At 39.0% G+C, this 12833-nt stretch overlaps 1 long non-coding RNA gene across 2 annotated transcripts in view; it reads left to right on the plus strand.

The window, feature by feature from the left end:
* Positions 1-12833, plus strand: part of LOC119485667 — a 178290-nt gene that overhangs the window by 146561 nt on the left and 18896 nt on the right. For both annotated transcript variants that reach the window (XR_005206328.1, XR_005206329.1), the window contains 2 exons: positions 1178-1300; positions 4175-4284. This is a non-coding gene — a long non-coding RNA (uncharacterized LOC119485667). The remainder of the gene's footprint in view (positions 1-1177; positions 1301-4174; positions 4285-12833) is intronic.

Raw genomic sequence — 12833 nt, forward strand, 5'->3', positions numbered from 1 at the left:
TATTGTGATTAGGAATCAAATTGTGATTATTTTCTACAAAATGATGGTGTACTTTTTTTTCTATATTTGTATCAAGCATATCCAGCATCTTATATTGTTTGTACATGAATAGAATCAGATAAAATTAAGCAGTTGCTTGTTTTTGAGGTCATCCAGGGTCCAAACCAGTCACATAGAGAGAAGTCAACTTCTAAGTGAACTTGCCTAGTTTTCTATAAAACTTACCAACATAGCTCACAATTATTAAGATATTGCATAAGCGGTAGCCTATACTTAACATTACATATACACTATTCACAGTATTCAATCATTACATTAAAAAAATAAATAAATAAATAAACCCAGACGGGGTTTGTGTCGGGGTCCACCCGCATCACCCTGAAGGGGTTTATTTCATAATAATGACCCGCTAGCTGTACATTATCCCGCTTATTACACAGCTACTCAATAATTTGACACAAAAATGGTCCGCCAGAGTCCAACATCAGAACTGCGCCCATAGCAACAGTCTGTTATACATATCAACGGTCTGCCATAAAGAAATAACAGACCGTAGAACACTGTGATTGACCAATCAGAATCGAGTATTCAACAAAGCCGTGTAATAATAATTGATAACCCTTATATAGTTGACAAATAGCTGGTTTTGGAGTGTGTTATGTGTATATTGTTGTTCTATGACATTTTGTACAATATTCAATACTTAATGTTACCAGTGGTACACAAGTACACTTACTGAAGTACAGTACTTAAGTACAATTTTGAGGTACTTCCATTTTATGCTAGACTTTATACCTCGACTCAACTACAAAAAGGTAAATATTGTATTTTTTACTCCACCATATTTATCTGACAGATATGGTCATTAGTTACTTCAGATTTTACACAGACAACCTATGATGAGTTTAAAAAATTATACATTGTTAAGAATTAAACTGCCTAACAGTATATAAAGAAGTTCAAATGAGTGCCACCCTGACCAGCTACATCATTAGGATTCTGCTTGCATGTTTTTAGTAATAATAATACGATAAGATTATTTACAACAACACTGACAGGGATATTGTGCTCCCTAATGATACTTAAACTATGTTTCGTACTTAAACTCAAATGTAACATCAAGACTTTTCTGTTTTCCACGGGTTTATGTGCTGGACTACTTCTTGGCTGGGAACAGTAACTTCCTGGAGTCTCCGCTGGTGGCCTGACAGGCTAGCTGTTTCTCCCTGGTTCCAGTCTTTGTGCTAAGCCAAGCAAACCGACTGTTGGCTGTAGCTTTACAACGTTTCCTCATACAACGGTTTGTATGATATCTTTATATCTTCCTTAGTTATTTTTCTTTTTTTTTGTGTTTTTCCTACGAATGTCCAGCAACACAAGCAATCAGTGCGCCTGCGGAAGCCCCTGCAGTGCAGAACCTGTTTAGGCAACAAAACTACTTGGTTAGGTTCAGGAAAAGATTGTGGTTTGGGTTAAAATAAGTATGTTGGTTATGTTACTTTGTTAAGTACGGAAGTTACGTAACAAAAGAAAGGTAAAATAAGTCAACATTGACTTATTTTACCTTTCTTGAGCTTGAGCTTTATATTTAATGGGCAAAATTGGTAATGATCTTCTCATCTAACTCCCCACTAGAAAGTGAATATGCGTATTTCCCCAAAACGTTGAACTAGTAAATTCAGCTGCAACCTTTCACCTGCTACAGCTTGTTCAAACGCTGTTTATTGTGGTAAAAGTACCATTAAAATTGTGGCTCTTGTCATTTTAAAACGATTAATCATTCAACCAAAGCGCACGTGTAGAACAAGTGCAAATTTGTCCGGGCTTTAATTACATCCTGGTAGATTCAGTGAGCATCTGAGGTCCTCTGTGGTCAGCCACTGCTATTGTTTACTTCAAGTGTTGTATCACTCTGACTCCCAGAGGTCCCTTGGGAGCCCAGTGCCCTCCCTCAAACCTCCCCCCACACACACACACTAACACACACACACACAGCCTACTATGGCAAAATTGTGTTAATTTACCCAGCCAGTAGTATTAACCATATTATATCAAATAACTGCCACAGACAATTGGGCAGCCAGCTCCGTGACTTCATTTTAATTGATTTTCTTACATGCTCTCAGCCGCGGATGATTTGGTTTCCCTCTGACACTATGTTTATTAAAGGCATATTGCATAAAGGAATAAATAGATATTGTTGGTTGGATTTATATGAGCTTTGAGGGAATGCAGAGGTTCGCCCCTTGTTTTAATATAAGCCCCAGTTTATATGTTTAGTTTGATTAAAGTCAATATGTTTGTTTAACCTCCGGGCCAAAGGGACACCTTAGTGTGTGTGTGTGTGACGGTGTGTGTTTGGGATGGAGAAAGTGAGGGGAAATGGAGAGATGTTTACATTTATCCCAACCTGTCCATCACAGCCATAACGCTCAGCTACCTGGGCGAGCGGACTTCATTGGAATATGTAACACTGCGAATGAATAGAGCCACTGTTAGTTGGCCAGAAACCGTTTTTATTTTCCGTCCTTTCTTCAAGTGGAATGGCTGCGAGGAGACCCCAGGACCATTTCATCTTGAACATCCTTTACCAGCTGTCTCAGTCTTAAAGGCATGCTGTTCAGCCCACAGAAAATCCCACTAATCATCTTTTTGTGTTTGAGGGCACAATATGCTGAAACAGGCAGGGTGCACACACACACACATATATACACGTAAACACACACACACACATACATGCACACACACACATGCAGACACTGCCAGCCTGCTGCTCTCTTGTCCCCATGCCCTGAGGGGGAGAGAAAGAGGGAGAGGAGAGAGGGGGGTTCAGTATAATCACTTGTTAGAGGTCTGGCTCCGTCCCCCCACTCAACCTCCTTACTCCTCCTCCAACCGTTCTGTCCATCCACCAATCTGTACAGTATCTCTTTCTCTGTTTACCCCACCACTTCTTCCTGTATGTCTGCTCCTCTTCCTCCTCTGTCTTTTTAAACGCCTGTTTTTCTTGCTGACTTTCTGCAACTTTCTGCCTCTGGAACTTCATCTTTACAGTTCGGCAGTAACACTTTATGTATAATAGGAACAATTAGGTGTTAGTAATCAGATTTGAAAGAGTTTCAGTGACATGTTTGTGTTATATTACTGAAAGAAAGCATTATCTTAATCAAGGTATAGTAATCAAAGTTTGAAGGACCAATAAACTAAATTAAAAACAATTTAAAAAAACAAAATATAGTGATAAGCTGAATATGTCAGCTTTAAGATATGTGTGATAATCGCCACTTCTGTTCGTGGGTTTTAAAAATAATACGGTATGAAGTACAGAGTTCTAAAGAGGTCAAATTTCTGTGGTATCAGTCTGAAAAACTGCATAATTATTTAAAGTGGTTGGAGAACGTGCAACGGTTGCAGGTCAAATCTCAGACAGGATTGAATTACTATTTAAATATACTGTCGCTAAAAAGCAAAAGAATGACCACCAATCCAACCACACAATTTAATGATAACTGAATGCTTCACAATACATAAGATGGCATATACAGCAGGGTCATATGTGCTCCTTAAAATTCATATATTGTTTGGTTAGTTGATACTTTGTCCAATAGGATACGTTATATATCTGAAAAAAATGTATAGGTTTTGCTAAATGTAAATGATTAAACTGGCATGTGCCCCTTGGCTGTGAAGTGATCACTGTTTCAAGGCAACTATGAATATTTTGCTTGTTAGATAAATTAAACGGTTATATATACCATCTGACTAATAGATTAAGTTGCTTTGTAACAATTTAAAAAACTACAATTGCTGTGTGATGAAATATTTTCATATTCTACTGTCAATTTTCCATTTTATTCCATTGTCCATTATATTTTTCCACTTTATATATTTTTTTAAATCTACATTGAACCTAACATTACATTTTGGATCATTAAAGTTATTGTGAGGAACTTTTAACGGGTTATGAAACTCAATTTCATAACCAGAACCAGGACTCTGGTGCTCGGACACACTACCGCTTTTGTCCACAGGGACTGCCAAAATCAACACAAAATTTAAGTTCCTCATAGTAGCTTTACGTTATCTAAAGTATAGGTTTATAATATGACATGCTTATACTAATGTTTTTAAAAGATAGAGTCACTGTCCTGACAGTTTTAATGTCTTTACACAGTAACATGAACTGAGGGATCCCACTTCCAACTATTCCGACATCGGGAGGATGCCATATAAAGTCCAACCCACCTGGTGATGAAGTCTGAGATAGGCTGCTGTCTAACTGTGGTGAGTCATTTTTTTTCATCCATGGTAAGAATATGTTAACTATAGTTTGATGAATTGTCAAGGCAAAAACAAATCTCTTCATTAATTTAAAAATTCACCAAAGGTTGGCAACCCTGTAGATAATGATACAATGTAGGTTTATATTTGATAGAACGTTATAATAAATCTAAACCCATTAGTTAACCTTGATTTCTAAGATTTTGTAATTGGCTTATAAGTGTATGTAACAGAAACAGAAGTAGATAATATTCAATTTGTCTGTAATGCTTACAGAATTTTCCTAATTAAAAGAATAACTTTAACATCAATTCAGTGCTTTGAACAGAAATCAGCTCAGTGCTGAATAAGCCCAAAAGTCTCCCACACTGTTTAATAAGAATACGAGGTAAGAGAAGGAGTTTTTGTCTCATTGTATGACGTGCACCACTAGTAAACAAGACCATTTGTCAGAGCATCTAAATCCTGTGTCTTTGCACCTCGTTCTGTCCTGTAGTTTAATACTTACACAGGGAGTCTAAGTCATGTGAACAATAAGCCCTTTGTCTAATTTCCCCACTCAATGACTTTATGAGTGAACAGCTAATGCATCATTCTTCTCGTTGACTAATGTCCTGGTTCATTTTGTCCTTTCCGCTTTGCCGTCGCCCGCCGTGCAACACTGATTAATGCCATCACAGCAAATTAGATAGCCAAGGAGCAACATGTTTATCATTTCCAAGCATTAAGAAAAGTACTTTCTTGCTTCATTTCCTTCAGTGCATTCAAAGCAGTGGGCACATCAAGGTGATGTATGTATGTGCAGCATAGAGGGGGAAATATTAATTGGAATATAGCCAGAGATGTGGCCTTTCTTCTAAAGGTTGTGAGACAGAGGACAAGAGCTGAGTGTAAGGCACCTCCACGTAATGATGTCATTCTTTACCATGCACACACACAGTGAAACTGACTGTTTTTAAGTCCTTTAAAGTCCTCTAAAGCTGAGAATTGTTTCTGAATATTGTTGCCCTCTACAGCAGCAAGAGGGGATTTAAATGACATTGAAACAATGATGGCTGAATATCCAGTTGCGTAGCAAACTTATATTATTGTTGTGCACACATAGCAAGCACGACTTATGTTGTGCAACAATTTTACAATTAGCAAAATAGATTTGCTGGTTAAAGCCGTGTTGCAACTACTATGTAGTACGGAGCCCTTTTTGACACTACGTTACATGGATGCTGGGTATACTAACGCTACAACCTGACTTTTCTTCACTTCCCTGGAGTCAACACAAGCGGATAGCCAACTGGAAGTAGAATCGAACCAGTGTGTATTTCACCGGAGTGACCATGAGTAAGTCGCGACTTGGGTGTGTTTTTTCCCGTGAGTAAGACTGTATTTCCCCGGTGCGGACTTGATACTAACATATAACACTAATAACGTTACCGCCAGCAAAATATCTCCGCTAATTAAATCCATGCTGTGCTTTACAGCAGCAGTGGTTATGTGAAAGCAAGTAACGAATACACCTATTTGGAAATGACCTCCACTAAGTGTATTTCACCAATGTTTGTGAACGCGAGTAACCACGACCTGGGTGTGTTTTACAGGAGCGGATTCAGTGATTTGGGGCTCCAAGCAAACATCGTCTAGCTTTACTTTTCACCCTCTCTCTTGTGTTGTATTATTGTTGGTATTGGCAGTGGTAAAAGAAGTACCCCAAAACTTTTTAAAAGTATATCCAAAACTATTAACCATTAATAGTAAAACTATTAATACCGCACATTAAAAGACCTACATTAGAATATTTCTACTTCAATTGAAGAGTGAAAAAGAGGCATTATTAGCACAATGTACTTAAATTTACTTAACATCTGTTCAAGGTGGAGCTTTCAGTTCTTATATGATGCTGGATAGTTTAATGAATAATAATGCATCATATTTTAATTGATATATTATTTTAATCAAATCTGAATCTGCAACATAACCAGTATCATTTCTCTGTCAGGTAAATGTAGTGTTACAAAGTTTTCCTCTGAAGTAGAAGAACACAGTCAGTAGTAAACAGTTGAGTTGTATATTTTTTAAGTGCTTTGAAGGTCTTTTTGCAATTATTTTGGGGTACAACAAGTAAGAATAGTAGCATAAATCAATAGTTTTCATATAAACAGCACAATAAATATATAGCTGGCCTGTTCTGGATAGGCATGCACTGCACAAGTACTGTGAAATAAAGAAACAATGGCATCCCTAAAGTGTAAAAACTATACAAACACTTGCAGTATAAACAACAACTTTATTGTTTCAGCTGTGGCTAGAGAAGTTACTAGCCATAAAAACAAAATAATGAACTGAAAGACACTAAAAATCTTTGTAGAGCTGAGGGGAACTGCTGTGGGTTCATCATGAGCAACCTCTTTCACGAAAAATACTAAAGTTTTAAAGTTAAAGTATTTCAATTAGTTTTGTTTTTGTATTTGTTTCAATGGAAATTACATCATTAATCTTCTATATAATCTTTTGTGAGTATTACATCATACAGCTCTGACCCTAAACATGTCTGTCATTTCTGTTGTTGCTGTTTGTTTGTTTGTTTTTTAAGCATATTGTTCAAGATCACCTTGAAAACCTTGATAACCCAATGAGATACAATAGCAGCCTCAGGTATTGACAGAAAGAGAGCAAGTGCTCAGATATTCTCATATCATTTTCATCCTCATATCATGCTGAGAACGTAGCCTGGCATTGGTATGTTCTTATCCAATGTTCCCTCTCCCGGGCTGTATATCACATCATAAAGAATACATAAACCCCTTCTCCAAAAAAACTACCCAGTCTCCAAGGCATCAGTGCCTCGTCCTGTTCTCCAACTCTGAAACAGAAAAAGAGCTGAAACAAAGAACTTTCCTTGGAAAGAAAAAGAAGAAAAACACCATTGCTCAAACAAAACAAAAATGGAGAGACAATGCTAATAACTGTAAAATATGAATGGTGACTTGACATATTTACAAATGCGCTGAGAGGCGCCCTACTAAATGCAATGAAATGGGAAACCAATGGCGTGGAAGAAAGCGGTTGCGGGCCCCCATCTCTCGCCATTAGATGTTCAGTGGAAGCTGTCAACAGAAGGCACATTTGCCTGCCAAGCTCCCTCTCTGACTGAGCTCTCTGCCTGCAGCACGCCCCGAGCTCCTCTTTGACTCAAAGGGTTCATTTCACTTCTTTTAGCCTCATTCGCATGTGGCGCTACACAAAAACCCGGCTTGCTCGCAGCCTGCCTCTTGTGTGTGTGTCTGTGTCTGTGTAAACTTGTGTGTCTGTGTGTGTGTGTGTGTTTCAAATCCTTCTTGTGTGTGTGTGTGTGGGTGGGTGTGTTTTTGCACAAGTGCACGAGTACATGCATGTGTGTAAATCACAAGGTGATGTCAGGATCTTCACTATTTGCAGACAAAAAGCAACAGTGAGACCAGAGAACCGAGTACATCACCACCCATTTTCTGGCGCTATTAGTTGTAGGCTAGCTCTTTTTAACTGAAGAAACAGTCAGCTGGGTTTCACTGGGATATATTCCTAAAATACATTTTATATTGGGATCTCGATAACGTGTCCACTCCTCTTCTGTGTAGAGTCATCGTTCCCGACTTGGGGATCCAGACTCCCCAATGGATAAGATAAGTGTGAGGAGATTAAAATATTGGAAACACTTGTATAGAGCATTGGTAATTGAGGCTCATCTGTCTTGGTTTTCTCAGATTCTGGTTGTTATTGACTCGAGACTGATTACGTGGTGTTTACTAGGACTGTCACAATATCAAATTTTCACTATGTTTTATTGTGCCCAAAATAATAACAATAACGATATTATTGTGATATCTATAGAAAATTTAAAAAAAAATAGTAATATCAAATATAATAATATCATAATCAAATTATATCCACAAGTCCTAACATCTGCCAACACGATATCATCATATGTGCATTAGTAATATGATATCAATATTCAGGCTGTTCTCATATTATGAAAAGTACTGTAATGCACTGTAATTCGTATATAACCCACAAAATCAATTTGTATGTAAACCATGTAATCGTGAAACAGGATGAAGAGCAACAAACGCCACGTTGGGAGGAGATCAGGGTGGACGGGTGGGTCAGAAAACACCAGACTTTCGCCCATGAGACAGGTTTTCGTACTCTGTGTGAAACCAGAAGTCAGCGTTGATGTATTTGTCACGTAACTTCTGTACTTAAGTTACACCACTTCCGTATTTATTTTAACCCAGACCACGATCTATTCCTAAACCTAACTAATTAGTTTCCTATGAACACAGAAGTTTATTTTGAAAATACTGTCTGCATGTAACTAGTGGAATTGACACGTGCATCATGTGATGTTGGACATTTGTAGGAAAATGTACAAATAATGAGGAATGATTTTTCGTAAGATATCATACGAACCATTGTAATATTTTCTTTTTAAAATATCTGGGTTATCATCACTACCGGTATATCGCGACACCCCTAGTATGGACTAAAACAACATATACTGTACAATAAGGAAACATTAGCGTCCCTAAAAATGCAGTATGAAAAAACATTTTATTATAAGACCAACGCGTTTCGGCTTGTGGCCTTTATCAATGTCATACAAAACATTTATCATTACAAAGGATGAGATAGATTTAAAAATAATAGTAAAAAACAAACATTTAAAAAATATTTAAGAAGCTAAAAAGACAATTGTACCCGGTAGGGTTGAAATTCATTCTTCTGCAAGCACTTTGCCCTATTATTCATTATGCTTACATTGTTATATTCAAGCAAAATGTGATATTTCGTACTGATTTTCACACGTGTCAAATTACGCCGGATACATTACCAGATTCTTGTTTTTTATAGTTTAAAAATTTAAATGAATGAGCCCTAATCACTGGCAAACAATCAAAAAAATGTCATAAGTGTATGACTTCATAACACTGTGACTGTCCTCTGGCCGGTCTCTTCGGCTAGCAGCCCAAGGGTCGGACCAGTGGAGTGGAAGTTGAAGAGGGCTGTTTGAACGTAATAGGTTTTGACTGGCATGTGTTACGCGCTTCACTGCACCATTGATTGAGCGCTTGTTTGCTAAATCACTGCAGGTTTCCCCCGTCTGGTAGGCCTGTGACACGTGTGGTGTGTGGTCACTTCAGCTTGGAAAGAGAGAGAGGGAAGAGATGGTGCAACACTGGTGACCAGAGGAGGACACAAGTTAAAAATGACAATAAGAAACCAGACAATTTAACAGTTTCCGCTTATGATGAAACTCTCAAAAACAGGAATCAATCCCTTAATTCATTCACAAATCTTAGCACTTTGGTTCTTTCCTCCATGGACACTCAGCATAACACCCCTCCTCCTCCACCTCCTCCTCGCTCCCATTTCACTCCCTCTCTGCCACCACCCCCCTGGTTTCAGACATGCTTTTTACAGCTTGGAGGATGTGGCAGTGGAGGGAGGTTGGTGTCATGGGTCAATGTCACTCAGCCAGCAGTGGATCGCTAGGATGTGACCTCTCAGTGGCTGACTTTTGCTTCCTTGCGCTCTCTCTTCCGGTCCCGCCTTCGCCATTTTAAAAGATAAACAACAGACCTTAACTAATAGACTATATGCTAATGATGAAAAACTGACAAGTTGAATTATGTTGTATGACAATACCCAGATGATTCTCACTTGTGTGAGAGATTCAAACATGAATTCAAAAATGATTTGTTTTCATCGCATTTAATCACGCATACTAATAACAAGTAGGCTATTAATCTGAGTAGTACTACTACTAATCTGATTTTTATTAAACTGCTTACATGAATGAAATATGTAGTTTACCATTTTCACTGAACACACAGGTGATGTTAATTAATGTCTGCAAAGGTTCATTCAGTGCTTAAGGCATAGAGGTGGACAGTGGGACTGGGCCAGGTCAACTGGGGACACACCAAGCCAACATCCAGAACTAGCGGCGACGAAGGCCACCAGTTGAGTCGCCTCACGTCGCCTTTGTCTTGGCCAAAAAGTTGCAATCGAACATACCGCAGTTCTGCACTTGCATGAGATGAAATAACTCTCCACACCAGCAGGTGGCGGTAGTCTGTATTCGTCATTCAAAAAGGGAAACCAGAAGAATGAGGACGGTGGATATAAAAGCCGTTGTTATGATACGTACGTGAAATAAAGCAACGTTTGCCGACCATTTTCACACCACTCTCACTCACCGCTCAGCTTCATTCCAGATGGCCATGTCGTTGTGAAAATATCCGTGTATTGGAATGATCAGATGAGATGAAGATGAAAAATGACAAGAGCCGTCTGTGTTATTCGCCTTGACTTTACTCTTTTTCCTGCTTTCGTCACGTCTCCTCTCATGCACTGAAGCTGAACCGCCAATCAGAGTGATTTCTCTCACCGACGAGCTCTGCCGGCTCTGCCGCGGATTCAACATGCTGACTCGGCAGAAAAACTTCCAACACGGGCACGCAAGAGCCGACAGTACGAGACACACCGAAAAAACTCAGCCAACAGACGCTCACCAATGGCTTTAAACTGTCCGACAGACGACCATCGGCTTTGTGTGTTAGGGCCTTAAAGCTGCAGTAGGCAACAACTTTTTGGCATCATTGGGCAGAAATTCCATTATAATCTTTCAGCGTATTGTAATTCAAGTGTTCTGAGAGAAAACTAGACCTCTGCATCTAATCATGGCTCTGTTTTCAGGCTTTAAAAAATCTATTCCGTGACGGAAGACTTTGACCAATCACAGGCCACTTTAGAGAGAGAGCGTTCCTATTGGCTGTGCTCCCGTCATGTGAGCAGTGCTTGCTATCCCCAAGAGATCTCAACATGGCTGCGGCATCACAAACTGTTTCATTTTACAGCTAAACTGTACACTACAAGATGTTTCTGAAAGCATTTGAGGCAAGAAATAGGCATTACAGTAACAGAATATTGATTTAAATTTGATCAGCGCTGCCTAGTTTGACCGTTTGGTCGGAGTTCGCGAGTGATTGACAGCCGGCTCTTAGAGATGGTTGCTGGACAGCGGACCTCAGATCAGCTCTGACTGGTTGTTTTCCTCCAGTATGTGAAATCTTGCAGATGCCGTTAGGAGCACCGGAGGCACATGTTTTTTTTTCAGGTTACCTGTTTCATGTACTACTGTCAGGATATAGTGACCGTTTTATAAAAATAACTTTTTTTAAATCATATTTGCCCCAAACTCGCCCACTTCAGCTTTGAGTGCCTGAAAGCAACAGTGAAGCTACTGCTCCTTCAGACCTCTTCTAGCCTCACAGAGACCCCAAATAATTCATGTGTGCTACAATGAGGTGGTCTCTGTGAACTTGTAAAAGCAAAAAATCTCAGAGTTTCACTCAAATGAACAAATGAATATAACACGTTGGTCTCAACATACGTCATAACTTTGGTTCATTTACATTCTGGCTTTTCCATTCCATTTAGTTCATTTTATGTATTTACCAGTGACTGATGACCACCTGAACACAAATTACTTGAAATACAAAATGGTTACATGATATTTATGAGGTTCATGAGTTTGTGAGGAGTTCTTAAATGCACCATTAAAGAACTGATTGGCTCACAATGGAATGTAAGTTAGTGAGGACCACAAAGGAACACCACGTCTTCCAGATTTGATGGAGCCTAATGACGTATTGATTTCGAAATTGAGGTTACATGGTCAATATGGTCCTGTGTCCTGGATGTAATTTCAAATGAATTAATGCTGTGTTCCAGACAAGTTGGAAAAAAATCCCAACCTCCTACTAGAAAAAGTCGGAGTTCCTACTTGTAAACTCGGGGCAAATCCGTCTACCCCGACTTCATGAAGAACCAGCTGCCTGACGTCACACAACAGTGGAAGAGCGTGGTATACCATCAACTAAAAGGCAGCGTATATTTGCCTTTAAAGATAATAACATACTATCATTTAGTAAAACCTGCTATGCATGTAAATTTATGTCAAAATATCTTGCCGATGTTATTAGATAGCTGATTACAGTAAACAATCTCTGAAAGTTATCTTCTCCACACAAAAGTTATTCGGAAAAATGTTAAAAGAAAATGCCCCCAAAACAATGTGGAGGCTGCACTGCTGAGAGTACAATTGGGGATACACATGCCAGAGAAACATCACTTTGTCATGGCCAGCCATGGTTTTTGTTTACGTTTGGCGTTGTGCATCTGGAACGCTTGGAGGTCGAAAGTTGGAAATTTCAACTGGTAAAATTCTGACCTCCGACTCTGTAACGCTGCCTCATACAAACCACACACATCCCTTTTCATAAATGCAATGAACAGTTTCAATATAGTCGGTCAGTCCACCACTTGCCATGACATTCTGTACAGACATTCATGCACTACAGAGGATGAATCCTAACGACTTTGATGATCCCCTGCCTTCATTTAGCACCACCAGCAGGTCAAAGCTTTCATTTATCCTGTGAAACATCTGAACATCTATTCGATAGGATTGACACAAGATTCGGTACAGACAATTATGTTTTTCAGAGGATGAA

Source organism: Sebastes umbrosus, chromosome 3 (assembly GCF_015220745.1).
Source record: "Sebastes umbrosus isolate fSebUmb1 chromosome 3, fSebUmb1.pri, whole genome shotgun sequence".
Taxonomy (NCBI): Eukaryota; Metazoa; Chordata; class Actinopteri; order Perciformes; family Sebastidae; genus Sebastes; species Sebastes umbrosus.